The sequence below is a fragment of the Emydura macquarii genome, unplaced genomic scaffold (genome assembly GCF_026122565.2).
Source record: "Emydura macquarii macquarii isolate MOO-44397 ecotype Brisbane River unplaced genomic scaffold, CSIRO-AGI_Emac_v2 contig_2369, whole genome shotgun sequence".
In the NCBI taxonomy this organism is placed as follows: domain Eukaryota; kingdom Metazoa; phylum Chordata; order Testudines; family Chelidae; genus Emydura; species Emydura macquarii.
Window position 1 is genome coordinate 2,877,396 of NW_027132506.1, and position 16,823 is coordinate 2,894,218.

Genomic DNA, 16,823 nt, shown 5'->3' on the forward strand with positions numbered 1-16,823 from the left:
GTCTCAGTGCTGGGGGAGAAGTTAGTGTGTACATGCAATGCATCTGGTGCCTCTCAGCCACCTTTAAAAGAAATCCATGTTTTAATCAGGTAGAACCAGCTTGAGCTGGACCCACTCTCTTTGGTCAGGGAGAAGGCATAGCTGCTGCCATCCTGCACACCAGCCATCGGAAGGTCAGAGTCCTGTTTCCTGCCTGCTGTCTTTCTGCTTTCTAACCAACATGTAGGAGGAACTAACAGGAGAGTTAGGAAGGGAGTAAATTATGTGTTTTGTATAAAACCCAGACTCTCCTTCCTGGGTTCTCTAGAAAGATCAGTTTTAGATTCAGAGGCACCTTGTTGTGCACTCAGCCTAAATTAAAACCTCCAGCACTTCTCTTTGCTGGCTTACAATGGAACTGTTTGAACACCTGGTCTTTTGACAAGTCAGCCTCATTGTCTCCTGCTGAAAGTCTTTCTGGCCACAGCTCCTGTTAATGACGATTTTAATAAAACCCACCTTGCCCATCTAGCAGGGGTTGGGGTGAGACTGAGAACTAAAGGCCTGAAGAAGTTTAACAGTGTCTCTTGTCCTGCAGGTGGACCTCACGTGTCTTTTAGTCCCTTAGGCACTGAACTGCTGAGCTGAGGTACTGGAGTAAAGCAGAGTAACAAATAGACCTAGACTCAGTCTCCAACCACAGACAGTCACCCTTTCAGGTGAAGAGGCTAATGGAACTGGTTGGGTTCAGGGTGCCCTGAGAAAGGCGATAGCCATCATTTGACGTGTTAGTGCCTGAGCACCTCCTTTGGCTCAGTCATCCTGGTAGGAATCCCTGGTCCACGAGCCAGTAGCCACTGGACAGGTAGAGGCACAAGTGTCAGTGCACACACCAGTCAGCCCAGTCCATCAGTCACTGAAATCTTGCTGTGGCAGTGTAAGAGGAAGAAGGGGTTTGACCTCACGAGTCCTCTCCATGGAACTGGTCTTGGTGGTGAAAACCTGTTTCATGCAAGCTGGCTCCACTCAGTCACATGCTGAATCTCTCAGCTGCCTGAGTGGACAGGCCCTGTGCGTGAGTGGCCCTGTTCTTCTTTGGAAGGAGTCAAAGGGTAGTTCTGGGTAACTTTGCCTGGGTCCTGAGGGAGGTTTACTCCGTGTTCGGGGCTGTGGTGATGTCGATGAATAGCTCGACGGCAATGTTTCATTGTACCCTGAGGGCGCAGTTCATTAGTTTTCCCATTGGCTATCTGAGAACAGGTGTTGGATTCATAGATTCTCCAGCCAGAAGGGGCCACTGTGATCATCCAGTCTGACATATAAGCTAGGCCAGGGAATGCCCAAACACATTTCCTAGAGCAGATCTTTTAAAAAAACACCCAGCCTTGAGTTTAAAATTGTCAGTGGTGAAGAGCAGCCCTTGGTAACTTGTTCCAGTGGTTAATTACTCTCACTGCTAATTTAGGCCTCATTTCCAGTCTGAATGGGTCTAGCTTCAACTCCCAGCCATTGGATCCTGTTAGACTTTCCTCTGCTAGACTGAAGAGCCCATTATTAATATCAGTGGTGATTTTGTTTTCTTCCAGGTCATTGATAAAGATGTTCAATAGCACAGGGCCACACACCAATCCCTGGGGAACCTCTCTGGAAACACACTTAATGACGATTCCCCTTTTACAGTTGCACTTTGTGACCTGTTAGCCAGTACCTCTGCTTTTCAGGGCTTTGTCAGGCTGCTGGGAGTGAAACTGACCTGATTCATGTCAGTTTCCTGCTGCCCCAGGGTGGAAACTGGCTAATCTGTTGACTCCACTCTGCAGGGCGGCAGAGCACTGAACTGCCTGCTGACTGTCATGTTTGGTAGACTTTGTTTGCTATCAGATGGAAGGGCTGGAATGTAACTTATTTTTAAATGGAAGCTTAAATTTTGCAGAAATTGATGGCTTAGGCCTCTAGTTGCTTCTGGCAAGTAGATTTTTCAAGCCCTGCTTGATTGCACTTCCTGCTTGTTGATGTCTAGGTAGCAGCAGTGGCATGAGTGTATTCTCATGTTTGAGTTGCTGCAATGCGCTTTGCATGGAGTGACCCTGGAACATTCAGCAGGTGCTGTGTTGCTTTCCTAACGGGCCATGTTATGCTGTAACATGCTCCCTAGATTGCGCTGGCTTCTGGTGTATTTCCGAGTACAATTTCAAGGTCCTGGTTTTGATCTGTGAAGCAAAGCTCTTTATGGCTTGAGTCCTGTGTGCCTGGGAACACCTTCCCTCATATTTGAGGTGCGCCAGGGCACTTGCACTAATGGGTCCTAGACATGCATGGCTGAGAGGCCAAAGCACTTCTGCCATTCCCTGTACCTGACAATTCTGAGCAGTGTGTCCTTGAGAAGGACTGAGTTCTCAGATTTATAAATACCTGTGAGAGAGGTTGGAGGTGCTTCACTGAAACCATGCACCCAGAGCGGGATGCTCCAGCTTTCCCCGAACTGGCACATCTTGCTGACATGGTTGATGCAGGAGCAGAGAATATCGTATCCAGTTCTGGGCGCCACATTTCAGGAAAGATGTGGATGAATTGGACGTCCAGAGGAGAATAACAGAATAATTAAAGGTCTAGAAAAATGAGCCATGAGGGAAGATTGAAAAAATTGAGTTTGTTTAGTCTGGAGAAGAGAAGACGGGGGGCGGTCACAGATCCGTAGGCCCGGTGTTCTTGAACAGCTCCGGAACAGTCCTTGGGAGGACCCCTTCATTGTGTTAGACACCTTAGGGTCACACTCTCACTAGGGTAAGCCATTTGGCTTCACCACTTCCTGGGACTGGCTCTCGGAGCCTTCAGCACCCTGGCTTCATGCTGTGAGCTCACTGCAGCAAGTCAGCTGAGTTGGAGATCTGCGCAGGGGAGACTTGCACACCCAAAGGGAGTAATGCACCCCCAGCTTCCTTAATCTGCAGTGACTCTCAGCCAGCATTGTAAAAGCAGACGGGTTTGTTAGGTGGCTGGAACACAGTGTAGATATTCCCTAGTTACCAGAGAGACCAGAAAGTTACAGCATAATCCATCTGGGTCAGGCCCAGAGCCCTGCCCCTCTTCAGTCCCAATCCAGGACCGTCTCTTGCTTCCAGCAGCTGACATTTGGCCCACCTGGCCCCTCCTCTGTCCTTTGTCCGTAGCCCTTCATTCTCCAGCTGGTCACACCTAGCTGGCTTCCTGCGGACGGTGGGCCATCCATACTTGTTAGTTGCTAAGTGCCAAATGTCTGGGCAATGGGAGTGGCCATTGTCATCTTGGACTCTTCATGGACAAAGGGCCCCAGGCAGCTAGGTATCAGTCACATTCGTGTCTCTCAGCAAAGAGTAAACAAACCTTTCCCACCACTACTTAACTATGCATCACATTGGGGAAACTGAGGCACACACTGTTCATACAAAATATTATGAGAAATTCTCACTGCATCACAGGGCGTGACAGTTTTCAAGTACATAAAAGGTTGTTACAAGGAGAAGGATGAAAAATTGTTCTTAACCTCTGAGAATAGGACAAGAAGCAATGGGCTTGAATTGCAGCAAGGGAGGTTTCAGTTGGGCATTAGGAAAAACTTCCCAACTATCAGGGTGGTTAAGCATTGGAACAAATTACCCAGGGAGGCTGTGGAATCTCAGTCATTGGAGGTGTTTAAGAACAGGTCAGACAAACACCTGTCAGAATCGTCTAGTTATTACGTAGTCCTGCCTGGACTGCAGGGGACTGGACTAGATGCCCTGTCGAGGTCCCTTCCAGTCCGATACATCTATGATTCTATGAGCCTCCTTCCCCATGTATGTACCTGGGCACTGAGATGTCACCCAGACAGAACAGGTTTGATGCTTGGGACCTCTTTCCCAGGTCTCCTCCTTGCAAGTAACACAGCTAGGAGCTCTAGGCATTTCATGTCACAGGTGGATGACGGCATTTTGTTCTAAACATTGCTCAGGTTTTCGTGTTAGACCCTTCTTCCTAGAGGGTGGGAGTTGCATGCCTCTCTGTCTTCCTGATGGTTCAAAGTTTATTCTTTACCAGCTGTGGTAATGCGAAGGGCCTGGTGGGATGCAAGGAACTATCATTACACTAGCAAATCTCTGATGGGGACTATTTCCTTCCTCTCTCAAGATTCATGGCCAGTCCCCTCATCTTGGCAGTTGGGCTGCAGTATTTTATCTAGAAGATCCTCACCAAGTGGTCTCTTTCTACACACGTTGGGCCCAGGATTGTCTTGGGCTAAATAAGGGTTTCCCATGACACCAGAGAGCTCTGAGCCCAAGGCCCTAGATGCAGTGGGTTGGTGCTTTCCCCAGCCCTTGGTCTCTTCCATTATGGAGCCTCTGTGTGTTGTCCCGGATCCCCAGTTTTGGGGAGAGGATGTCATCTTTTGTTTTGGTCTCAGGCTAATGTATTTAGTAAAACTCTTCAAGCCCCATCTAATGGTGAGAGCTGCTGTATCGTGGAATAGGTCCTGGGGAGATACTCAGAGCCCATTGCCAAAGTCACTTAAAACTGGACTGAATAGTATTGCACGGAGAGGAAAACTCCTTTATCGGATGAGATATGTCCAAGATGATTTCATAAATTTCCTTCTCTAATATCTGAGTATTGGGAGAGTATGCTACATATGTAGCCCTGCAAGGGGTTAAATTTAGTAGCATTTCTGCAGAGTACTGCTCAAACCACTTTAATGTCTCCATTGCTGTTTCTCAGACTTCAGGCTTCACTCTAAATAACTTTGTTGTGCCAGACCAGTTGGGAAATGGACATGCTAATCTCTGCATTGTCCTCCTGCCTCACTAAGTGTACACCTTCTGTAATGTGCTGGCTCCAGAGCAGGGTGTGAACTGACGGCCTGGCCAGAAGGGTTTAAAGGCTCATTGCTGTAATGCACAGGCCACTGCACTGGAGCGTTTGAACTTTCTGCCCTCTCACCATCCAGGAGTTCTGGCCCTCGGGACACAGGCACCTGCACACTGCAGGCCATCAGACAGGTTTAGGCAAGAATCTTCCTCCTTGGTGATTGCCTGGATTCCTGGCCATCCTTGGGGATGTGCTGCCCAGCTGACGCAGCCTCTCCCATGGGCAGTAAGTCAGCTCTTTCTCTGGATTTGTGCTGTAGCGGGAGCAGTTCTACTTCTCACTGCAGCTCGGTCATTGGGATACGTGTCCGTGTGCTGGTTTCCGAACACTCAGACATTGCAGCCTTATCTTATTTGTCCAGGAAAGTACCTTTAACCGGGTCCATATTAAACATTGAAACTGGCAAACAAAACAGGCACCGTGGCTGCTCTGAGTGCACCCACCAATTGAAGGTAAATGTATTCAATTGAACACTAGTGAGATTTCCTCAGTGCAAGGAATGGCCGGGCTGATCAACCCAGTAAATCTAGGGAATGAATCCTGGTGCCTTGATCCTCATTTGGGGATGTGGTGGCAGAACCAATGATGGGTCACGTAGTTCTTCTCTTGCTAATCAGAATGTGCCTGCTAAAGGCTCGCCTAACCAGTCTGACAAAAAGTGTGTAAATGAGGCCACATCGGTACTTGCCAGGTCTTTGAGTGCTAGGCCCTATGTGGATTCCAGACGTGGGTGCACGTGCACCAGAGCTGAAGCTGTTTGAAGTAGTCTCCGTCGACCCGCGTGTCATGCGTGGGCCACATGGTTGCGTCCACGGTCTTATGAGGCCGAGCAGATCGACGCCCCCTCAGTTCGCGCTTACCGCCACCCAGCCAGAGTTGGAACACTTCTCTGTGCCTTCGAAACTGCGTAGCTAGAAAAATAAAATGTAATAGTCATAGTGCCCATCGTTCATTCTTGTGATATCTTGTTCATAAGATTGTTAGTATAATTAGCTGCCATTGTTAGATTCCACCTGAGGCGTCACCCCTCTTCCAAGTCAGGTTTAAAAACTGTGCTTCTTGCCCATGTTCCTTTTTGGTGAGCGACAAACATCAACGCTGCCTCTGCTGTTTGGGCGAGGCCCACGTTGTCGCTCAGCGCTCCGTCTGCCGATTCTTCCCAACGTGAACCCATGAGGCTAGAGAACTTAGGCTCTGCAAACACCTCATGGAGGAGGCAGTGAGTCCCCTGTGCACTCAGAAATGGCACAGCACTGCACTGCATTGGTTGCACCGGTGGTGTGTTCATCCTCTGCTGGTACGGCACCGGCAGTACCGACGGCACTGGTAAAGATTCATTGGGCCCATAAAAAGCATTGCCATGGGCATAAAGGGGGATCCCCAGGCAGGACGGCCCCCAAGCGCAGCGTTCGCTCCCCGAGCCAGGACAAACTGAGTGGGAAGTCACGCGCCAACCCTGCAGCACCTGCTCCCAAGAGATCCAAGGTGGAGTGGAAGACTAAACCCCTGCACAGGCCTGACTCTGCGACTGCCTGAACAACCAGCACACTGGCGGTACTTCCGGTCCTGTCCACTCTGTCGACCAGCACCAAGCACATCCCCATCGCCTCGCACACCGGGTAGACTCTTGCTGCTAACGCCCACAGCAGAGCCACTCCTGCCGCTGGCCAGCTCCCCGCCACAGCACAGAGTGCTGGGGATTAGGCAGATGAACCACTGCTCTTACACACACTGCTTCTGATAAGGCCCAGGGAGGTGGCGCGAGCTGTATCATCACCGCCAGCTCTATCTGTCCCCACGGTTCCGCCCCTTCCTGAGCAGCACTCGGACTTGGAGTGGTCATTGGACTTCATTGCCCTTCTCACCAGCACATAGCCCACAACACCTTCCCCAGGCATATCTACCACCCTACATACCCCTGTGGAGCAATGGTTCTGCTACCCAAGCAGCCCACTGTCACAAAGGGGCCAGCATCCCTGGCCCTACTGGCATCATTGGGACCCCTATCATGGCTGAGGCGCACCAGCACCACAATGTAGACCTCCCTCGGAATACACCTCCTTGATCTATGAGGACCACTTCCGCATGACTATTCTTCCCCAAATCATTCCCTCCCTTTCCCCCAGAGCATGGTTCGCAGCTCTCTGTCTGAAGGATGCATACTTCCACATGGACATCCACCCTGCCCGCTGCCAATTTTTCCACTTTATAGTGGGACACTCCCATGACCAATTACAAATATTCCCATTCGGGATTGCCACCATCCCTCGCATGTTCACAAAGGTTTTTGCCATGGTGGCGGTGCAGATGGGATGCTGAGGCCATTTGCTTTTTCCTTACCTAGACGACTGGCTCCTAGTGGGGGCATCACGCAACCGCTGCAAGAACTCCTCACCAGCCTGGGCATATGTGTCAACAAGGCGAAGTCCACCCTGATACCAACCACACACCTTTATAGGAGCATGCGGGAAGGGTATTCCTTCCGAAAGGCCTTTTTGCCACTCTCACCTCCCTTCAACGCCACCCACAAACACGCCTTCCTCCCTGCCTGTCACTCCTGGGACATGGAAGTGTGTACTGCCATCAAGCCATACGCCCGCCTTCACATGAGGGGCCTTGAATTATGGCTTTCCTCTTGTGTACGACCCACAAAGGGACCACCTCAACAAATGGGTGCTTCTCCCTTCATGGTGCTAGCTTCCCTATCTTGATGGTGCGACCCATTCAAGGTAATGGCTGGCACCCCCTTCAACTCCCCTACGCTGCCCATGCATGGAATCCACATAGGGACCAGCACTTGAAGAAGAAATGGAGGTTACTTACTGTAACTGATGGTTCCTTCGAGAGGTGTGGTCCCTGTCTGGATTCCAGTCCCATCCCCTCTGCTATGGGCTCGAAGCCTGCTTATAAGAGGGAACTGAGGGAGCATTGACCCGCGCAGCCTCATAAGACCTCGGATGCAACCACGTGGACCACACATGGCGCACGGGTCAATGGACACTACTTCAAACGGCTCTGGCGCATGCGCGCCCACCTCTGTAATTCACATAGGGACCACACCTCTTGAAGAACCATCAGTTATAATAAGTAGCCTCCTGTTTTCAGTGTTTCCTGTTATCTTGCTGCCTCAAGTTGTATTAGGCTTCATGTAGACACTTAAAGTATGTCCACACAGCAATTAAACGCCCATGGCATGGTGCTCAGAACTCTTCAAGGACCATCTTTAACACTTTGAGATTTGTCTTGATAAGACTGTGACCTTAAACAACATCAAGGCTTCCTTTTGCTGCTCAGGCTGTTGCTCTTACCATAGACATGTCTGGTGCCTGCCAGACCTGTATTGCATGTTTCTCACCCTAGAATGTGCAAGTACAGTCTTTCACCCACTCAGGTCCTCTTGTGTCCTTTGATCTGGTTCACTCTTTACTTAAACTATGGTTAGTAAAGCTTATGTTTGCATAGTGACCCCAGCTCTGAAACTTCCCAGGGAAGCTTTGTATACAGTTCACAGCATGCATAACTCTGATCTGAAAATCTCAAGTACTTTGCTTATGTCTGTTCCTTCGGGGCTGGACCCAGAGGAGGGGCTAAAGTTATTTGTGTTGATGTTGAGCCATCACACTTGACTTGGAGGCAGCACCAGAGCTGACATCTGAAGACGTGAGTTATTCCCTTTAGGACGGAGATTGAAGTTTGCTTTAAGCTGCAGCTATTCCAGTTTCAGAAGGAGTGCATTGATGTCACTAGAAGCTCTGCAGTTCGGTCTCCTAGGACAAAGCGTGGGACAAAACTTCTTCCCAAGCAGCCTTCCTGATCTGTCATTCCTTGCGGTATCTGAATCTGGCACCCTTGGAGAGGGTATATAAAAAACCTAAACATCTTCCACTCTGGGAGGGGTGTCTTCTTTCGGCTTTGCAGAGGGCTAGAACTGCTCTGATCACTAGGCATGCTGTCCTGGGTGGAGACATAGTAACATGACCCTAAACAAATGCCTCTGTGATTCCAGATGCTGCTCTATCGGCTTCTGACACCTGCCAGCCCTTGCTGCCAATGCATATAGCAGCTTCCTGCACCTAGCGATGGCTAGTCATTGCTGCTGGTAGCCTTCCGCCCCCCAAGTGTCTGGGGACACTTGGAACCGTGTTCCTGTCAGGAGCTTCTCATCGTCTCTGCTGGGGTTCTGTAACACTGGGTGAAGGGATACCTCACGGGCCAGGTACCTGTCTCAGAAACCACCTGGCTTCAGTGTAAGATACAGCTGAACGTGCACACCTGGCTCGGACCATAGCACAGACACAGTCAGAGCAGCTTGCTTGACTCACCAGATACCTGAAAGGTAGGATTCAGGGTATGGAGCAGTGAGGAAAGAGGCTGTGGATGTAATGCTTTCCAGGCCTGCTGATCTTGTGGTTCTGTCCGGGTGCTTTAGGAAAATGTTTGCCTGGTGAGAAGGGCCAGACCCTGATGTCGTCGTGTAATCCCCAGTCAGTCCCCTTCAAAGTAGTCCTAGAAAGTGACTTGCTGTGTTGTACTTGGGTTCTACCAAGTCATCTCCTCTTGCCTTGCCTGCGCAGATCCCCTCTCCCCCGTACCCTCAAGTCCTAGTTCTCCTGACAATAATGCTTGTCAAACTGACTTTCGAGACATAAGCTGGGAAAGGGAATATCTTGTATCTTTTATTCTCTTACAAGATATTCCCTCACCCACCTTGTCTCTACTGTCCTGGGACTGGTGTGGCTACATCACCAGTGCAAACAGTTTTTATTCCGTGGCATAGGATTCCAAATCACTTACCCTTGCAACCACACTGAGTAGGAAGCTATTCATCTTCTCCAGATGGATAAAGTGAGCCAGCCCCATCACCACTGGGTTTGTCTACACACAAACATGCTCTGGTTAGTTAAACCTGTGCAAACTCCCATGTGGACATTTATACTGGTTTAAAATTAGTTTACTCTCTGTAAATGTATCGGGTCCAAGCAAATGGGTACAAGTCGCATTTAAATTGATTTAAGAATGCGCACACATGAAGCCACACCGATTTTAACTAAATCAGTTTAAAATCACACATTTAAACAGGTGCAACTTTGTAGACCAGCCCTAAGTGACTGGGTCACTGTTGAATACTGTGGTGAGCCTGCTGAGCAGTTGAGAATACAGCCCGGGAATCCTGTTCCTAGTCCCTGCACTAGATGCTAGAAATACTGCCTCTAGCTCAGAGTATGCGCAGCATTCTGCATGCCTACCTTCTTGCAGGCACTGGCAAATGAGACCATAACACTGCTGGCTCACCGACAACTTCATGATCCAATTTTAAATTGCCCTTTCTTTTTTTAGAAGAGTGGACTTGTACCAGTCTCCACTCCCTCCAGCTTTGTCTACGCTAAAAGGGTTTGCTGGGATAAGTATGCCTAGTGGAAATGTAGCTGATGCTGGCAAAAGACCATCACTTCATCTACACTAAGGCGTTTGCCAGCAGAGCTATAGAAGTTGGTGGGTAAGATGATTTTGTTTTTCATACTCTCAACTGACATAGCCATGCTGGCAAAACTTAACGCTAGACTAGGCCATTCTCTGGTACTGGCCTTCACTCGACCCACACAGTTTCACCACTGTGGGTACAAAAGCCTTCTCCCCTGCCACACACTGTATCTAGCACTGTATCTGACATAGCCTTCCCCTGGATCTAACTGATTGACTCTCCACCTTCTAAACGTCACCTGAAAACATCCCCCCTGCCCTGCCTGTGCCTTTTCATTCTCTTCATTGGAAGGAAAGCTCCAGTGTTTCTACTTCAGAATTAACTTGTATCAAGCATCCTTGCAATAGAGAAACTTACTGGCCAGAAGTGTATTTCTTGCTGTGTGGGCATTGTTGATTATTTTTACCAAGGCTTGCGTATGCCTCCAAACCAGAAAGTCTGTTGTCCTTCAGACCTAACTAAGAATTTGCAGTGTTTTTAGACCTTGTGTATGTGTTGTATTTTTATATTCTAATCTCAGAATTGTTGCTGTGTGTTGATGTACTTTAATACTTGCTTTGGCTTGCCATCCTCTAAAAATACACGTTTAAAAATGTTCAGTTAAAATATAATATTTCCATTTAACTTTTCCCTTTTGTTAGCAGACGGTAGCCAGGAGTGAGATATGGAAGTTCTCGAGCACTGTCTGACAATAGCGTAGATTCAAGTCAACCTGAAACTAGAGTTAACTGAATGCTTTCAAAGAAATATATGCTGAAAATGTCCTCACACAGCACTCTGAGCTAGTGCTTTTCTCATTGCGTTCGGTGCAGAATGAGGTTTTCCTTCTAATTTCTCTACTTCCTGCAAGTTAGCAAGAAAATGGTGTTCTCCATGGAATAAGCTTAATGTCCACAGCGATGGGAGAAAACTGAACCTTGAAGAGGCTTTTTAATATTTGTGTGTAGCGTTTGGCTTATTTATCTACCTAGACTAAGTCGGGGAGGACAATTCTGGAGTTTTCTCATTAACTCAAAGCATTTGAGGATACAGTCCCATGAAAGACATTACACACAGCTGCTATGTGGGAATAGCTGCAAAAGCTAATGGACTGTTGTGATCAGGACTTGGAAACCTTACCCAAAGACTAAACTGTCTCACCAAGCCAAAATATAGCAGTGCTCCAGCCTACACCCCTTTTCCTTTTTGGCAAGAAAGCTCCTTCTGTTGTCTGACCTTGTGCTCCCATCTCACCAGCAAACAGTGGTGACGAGTGCTCTGCTATCATCAGTGGCACCAAAGCCCTCTCTGCAGACTCAGGAAGACTTTGCTTCAGTGTACACTGGGTCACGCTGGGAACGTTTCTTCAGCTATAAGTGCTAGATGTGCAGCTGCTCTCAGAGGAAAGGTGAGGTTCTGTAGAAATGGATGACAGGGCAGAGGGATGCTTCCTCCATTCCCTGCTTTTGGTGATTTACGTCCTCGCTGCTGCTTGGTTAAACCTGAGCAGAGCTTGTTCCGCCAGCCTGCTGCTGCCCTTCACAGGGATGTAGAGCCCAGACAGTTTGTTAGGGGTAATTTCAGGGCCAACCTGTAAGCGTCACCTCAGCCCTTGCTGAGTAGAACATCCGTTTTCAGCTGCTGATTCCTTTTATGTTTGACCACTTCCTCCATCAGTCGCCTGCTCTCGCAAACCGATGTTGCTCGCGCTGTGTGCAGAATGGCAGGCATAGCCTTGGCAGTTAGGTGTCTTGTGAGCAGCGAGGGGTTCCAGGAACTGCCTGGTTCCTTGTCTGGGACACGGCATTTAAGCAGGGATGGCAATTTCTCCTTCTCGATGGTTCATGTCTGTTGCTGGTAATGATTGTGAAAATGGCACCTTCTTACTGCATCGATCTGATTAGCTTGATGCTAGTTTTGGGCTTGTCAGCACTGCAGCTGTGGAAGAGCACGCTGAAATCCAGTACTGGAGGCAAATGAAGCAGGCAGAGCACAGCTCGGCTTTCAGAATCCAGGCTGAGCATGTAATGATTGGAGGGAGGGTTTAACTGGAAATGCAGCCAGTCACTGTGGTCAGCTTTTTGGGAGGGAGGGGGATTCTTGAGCTCCCAGTTGCCACCACACCTCAGGGGCACGTGTCCGTGGAACCTGACTCCTGTGGCACTGGACGCAGCTCTGATTCCACTCTGCTGATCTTTGAAGCCAGGGGAATGAAACAACCCAGACTGACGAGCACAGGCCAGTGCGTGTTAGTGCACCTGACCTGGGAGAGCTGCCGTCCACATGGATTCCTGATACCCGTGTTTGGTCAAGCTAAGCTGTTCTGCCCCATTCTAGGACGGGTGTCTGCCGGGAGCTGCTTTCCATTGCTGCCTCCCCTTGCTCTGTGGCCAGAGGAGATGACCGTAGTGGAGACGACAGGGGGTTTGGTGAACCATCTACAGCAGCATAGGGCATCACTTCACCCACTGCTTCCAGCATCAAGCCCTACAACATGTGGGTGAGCTTGGCCATTGTGGAGACATCCTGTCTCTACTGAAAGACCCCAAGCAATGGAAACTCCACCATGTCCCTTGGGAGGCAGTTCTGGTTAATTAGCCACTCAGTTAAATATTGGCACTGTATTCCCAATTTGCATCTGACTAGCTTTAACTTCCAGCCACCGAACCTTGCTGCTTTCAGCTGGCCAGCAGAAGTTGCTGGTGAGTGGTGCTATTCCCCGCCCTATGGCTGTTTGTGGTCCCTGTAGTTCTAGCCCCCGCCAGCTGAGACAGCAGCAAACAGCCGTGTGTGCTGCCTGCCTTTCCGATTGCACTAGCGCTGCCCTTCCCTGTAGCACTGTGCCAACACATGGAGTGACTGGGCATCAAACACAGAGTGGCTCGCTCCCCACCAGGGAGCTTCACTTGCACCCTCTGCTGTTCAGCCTGTCCCCGCTCGGAAAAGCTCGCTTGGCCTGCCGAATTGGGTGGCACAGCCAGTGCAACCAAGTGCTGGCCTGGTCACGTGGCTGGTGCCTTGTTGCTTGGCTCCACCCCACCCCCGTCATGTAGTCGCTGCCCCGTGCAGAGGCCTGGAGGGCTGGTCTTCACAGAAACGAGCTTCTCCCTTGAACTGCTCTGGCCCCTTTGAGTAGCCTGCCTTCATTCTCCTAGTAGGAGGCTACTTGTTTAATGCTTTTGGCCAGCATGGGCGTTGCTAACTAGGAATTCAGGCACCTCCAGGCTCCAGTATGGAATTGTTCCCAACTCCATTAACTCTTCCTCTTCCTCAGAGCAAACAATTCACACCAGGTCTCATGGGGGTGCTGCTCCCTGAATTCAGTGATGTGAATCTGCTGACATCTGTCAGTTACTCCTGACCCGCTATGTGCACTCTGCACCTGGGCCAAGGACTTGATAGCAGGGCTGGAGCTGGCCTGACGCCCTCTGTGGCTTGCACGAACAGCTATGCAGTCAGCAGCAAGGGAAAGAGGCTCTGGGGCTGCTCCGGCCTCAGCCCTGCTCTGCACAGAGGTTTGGTGAACCTAGTTATGTAGTTCAGGGCTGTGACAAACTTCATGCCCTGAGCACTGCAGCTAGGTCAACCTAACCCTGAGTGTAGACGTGGCTAGGCTGCTGGAAGGGTTCTTCCATTGACCTACCTACCACCTCTGAGGAGTGGGTTACCTAGAGCAACTGGAAAGCCCCTTCCAGCGACATAGGAAGTGTCTGCTATGGCAGCACAGCGGCAGCCCCATCGTTGTGCCAGCTGTAGTGCAGACATGCCCTTAGTGTTGCAGCTCTTTTCCTTTCCTTACTCGGGATTCTGGAAGTGGTGGGCAGTCGGGGAAACCAGCCCTAAGCTAACCATGCAGGGATGCTGTGTCCAAGTATTACAAGCCCAGAGCGGTTAACAAATGGTAGGACTGCCTTGCTGTCCAGTGGGGTCACAGGATCTATGACGGGGTAATCGTATCTCTGAGCTACAGAGCCCAAGGGTCTCAGCAGAGCACTTATGGACTACCAGTGTGAGTCTGGTCTCACCCCCGCCTCCAGCCTTCCATCTGCTCAGTCTGCTGCTGGGAAGGAGTTATGGGTGGTGGTGGCTACCGAGTGCCGCTGCTGGGTGGCTAGTGTGCTCTGCGCAGCGTGTCCTAGATCTGCCATGCCTGTGCACTTAGGCGACATCAGCTTGGGAAGAAAAGACCCAGGGAACGGCCGTGGTTGGCCCGGGCTGTGGGGCTAAACATGGCCATGTAGACATGAGGGGGGAGGGTCCCAGAGCTGATTCTAGCCCATGACAGCAGTTTTTAGTCCCGGAGCCTGAGCCTCAGTCAGCTGAGCCTGGCCAGCCATGGGTGTTTAGGGGGAAGCTGTGCTCTGGTCGCTGCTTCACCTGAAGCCTCAAATCAATGGGCTGCTTAGTGGAGACATAGAATCCTAGAAGATGAGGGTTGGGAGGGACCTAGTCCCAACCCCCTGCTCAAAGCAGGACCAGCCCTGACTAAACCATTCCCGCCAGGGCTTTGTCAAGTCGGGCCCTAAAAACCTCTTATCAGAGAGCCCAGGGACCGCCTGGATCACCCCTGCTCTCTCTGTGAAGCAGCCTCAGTGTTCACCTGCTGCTGGCTCCCTCCCACTGTGGAGGCCAAAGAAAATGCAGGTTGCAAAGGAGGCTTTTAAGGGGGAGAGTTGCCCTCCTGGAGACAAGTCCAAGCTTGGCTGGAGCTTAGGAACTGTAAAGGACAGGCGGCATTCTCCCAGCGTGCAGGGGTGAGGTGGAAGGGCAGCCCTGTGCGTGGGAGGCACTCGCTAGCGGGCGGTGGGGCAGGGCCAGACTAGCCCTTCTTCCCTGCACTTTAGGTGCATACAGCCAGCGACCTCTGCCCTGCAGAGTTCATCTGCTCCTGTGCTCCAGCAGAGCATTAGTGGCTCCGTTCCTCCCCTGCCCTAGGGTTACCTCAGCCTGCTAACGGACCAGGTGTTAGCGGACGTGGTCAGAACACCCCCTTTCTGAAGGCAGATGCACCCGGGAGTTCCCCAAGCTTTCCCTCCAGGCTGAGAGTAGTTTGTGAAGGGCTCATGCAGGGCGAGTGCGGCTGCTATCCTTCTGGGCTCCCCGTCTGATGCCGACCAGGCTCCTGCTCGTAGTGGGGCTGAGTGTGTGGGGCACAGTTGCTGCTGGTGGGGTTCTAGCAATGTCTTTGGTGATCCCTGGGTTGTGTTGTTCAGATCTGTGCTTTAAAACCACGCTCCAGGCCTACCCGCATGGCAGGGTGCACGCTGGCCAAAGGAACCACATTAGAGACCGTTAGCCGAAACAGTGCCTAGGCAGTGCATTGGCTGTGCTGAGTCCTGCTGCGAGGCAAATCAGCGCTGACCCCTCTGCCTCGGCCAGCCATTCCGCAGGCGTGAGCGTGCGTTTACGTGTAGCCTGGCAGCAGCTCAGCTCTCCAGCTTGCAGTGCTGTGTTGGGTGAGGCCGGTCTCTCCCCTCGATGCAGCGGGGCCATGCACACGCCGGTTCCCAGGTCTGTCAGGAGGGCTGACCCATGTTGGCGACACAGCTGGAGTGACTTCCAGGCTGTGCTCAGACCCGGCAGCCACCCACCTGCTGCTTGTCGTGAATGGTGCACAGTGGCTGGGCTAGCTGCTCCCTGGCTCCAGAAGAGGGTGCTTTAACTGGAGCCTGCTTACCCCCGAAGGAAGCCTCATCCCAGAGCAGTGTCTCACAGGGCTGAGTGGCTTCCTTAATCCATTGTGTCCCGGCTCCGGACCCCCCAGCCCAGCATAGAGCATTGCCCAGTCCAGGATCAGGATGCGAGGGCCTGCGTCCTCGGGCTAATGGCTTCCCAAGGACAGTCGCTGCAGCGTGACACAAGCGCGGCAGAGAAACGAATTGGGCAGATGCAATTCTTGCTGCTCCCTCCCCTGCAGAACAGCGAATGGGGATCTTTTCCCTGGCGTGGGCTGATGGGCGTGGGCAGGCAGGGCCAGCCATGGCTGCGGACCTGCATTGGAGATCTCGGGCCTCGCTCTGGGCCCACGCAAACTGTGAGCACTGACAGGATGGGAGGGGAGGGGAGGGGTGGGGAAGGAATGACCTGGAAAGGAAGAGGGGAGCAAAGGTGAGAGGTGGGACACCGAAGGCAGGGAAGGGCTGCTAAGGTGGAGGGAGGAAGAACCAACAGCCAAACGAGAGCACAAGGCACCTCTGTGTGAACAGGGGGGGACAGTGCCCGGCACCGTGCTGGGAAGAAGTGCTGGTGCCCACTGCGGGGGGAGGGTGCGCGGGATGACTGGCACAGAGCGGGGAGGGCGCGCGCTGCGCACTGCAGGGGGTGCGGGATGGCTGGCATGGTGCTGGGAAGGAGTGCGCTGTGCACTGCAGGGGGGTGCAGGGTGGCGTACAGAGCAGAAAGGAGTGCGCTGTGCACTGCAGGGGGTGCGGGATGGCTGACAGGCTGCTGGGAAGGAGTGCGCTGTGCACTGCAGGGGGTGCGGGATGGCTGGCAGGGTGCT

At 51.5% G+C, this 16,823-nt stretch overlaps 1 protein-coding gene across 3 annotated transcripts in view; it reads left to right on the forward strand.

The window, feature by feature from the left end:
* Positions 1–16,823, forward strand: part of DAG1 (dystroglycan 1) — a 92,302-nt gene that overhangs the window by 41,199 nt on the left and 34,280 nt on the right. The window lies entirely within an intron of this gene.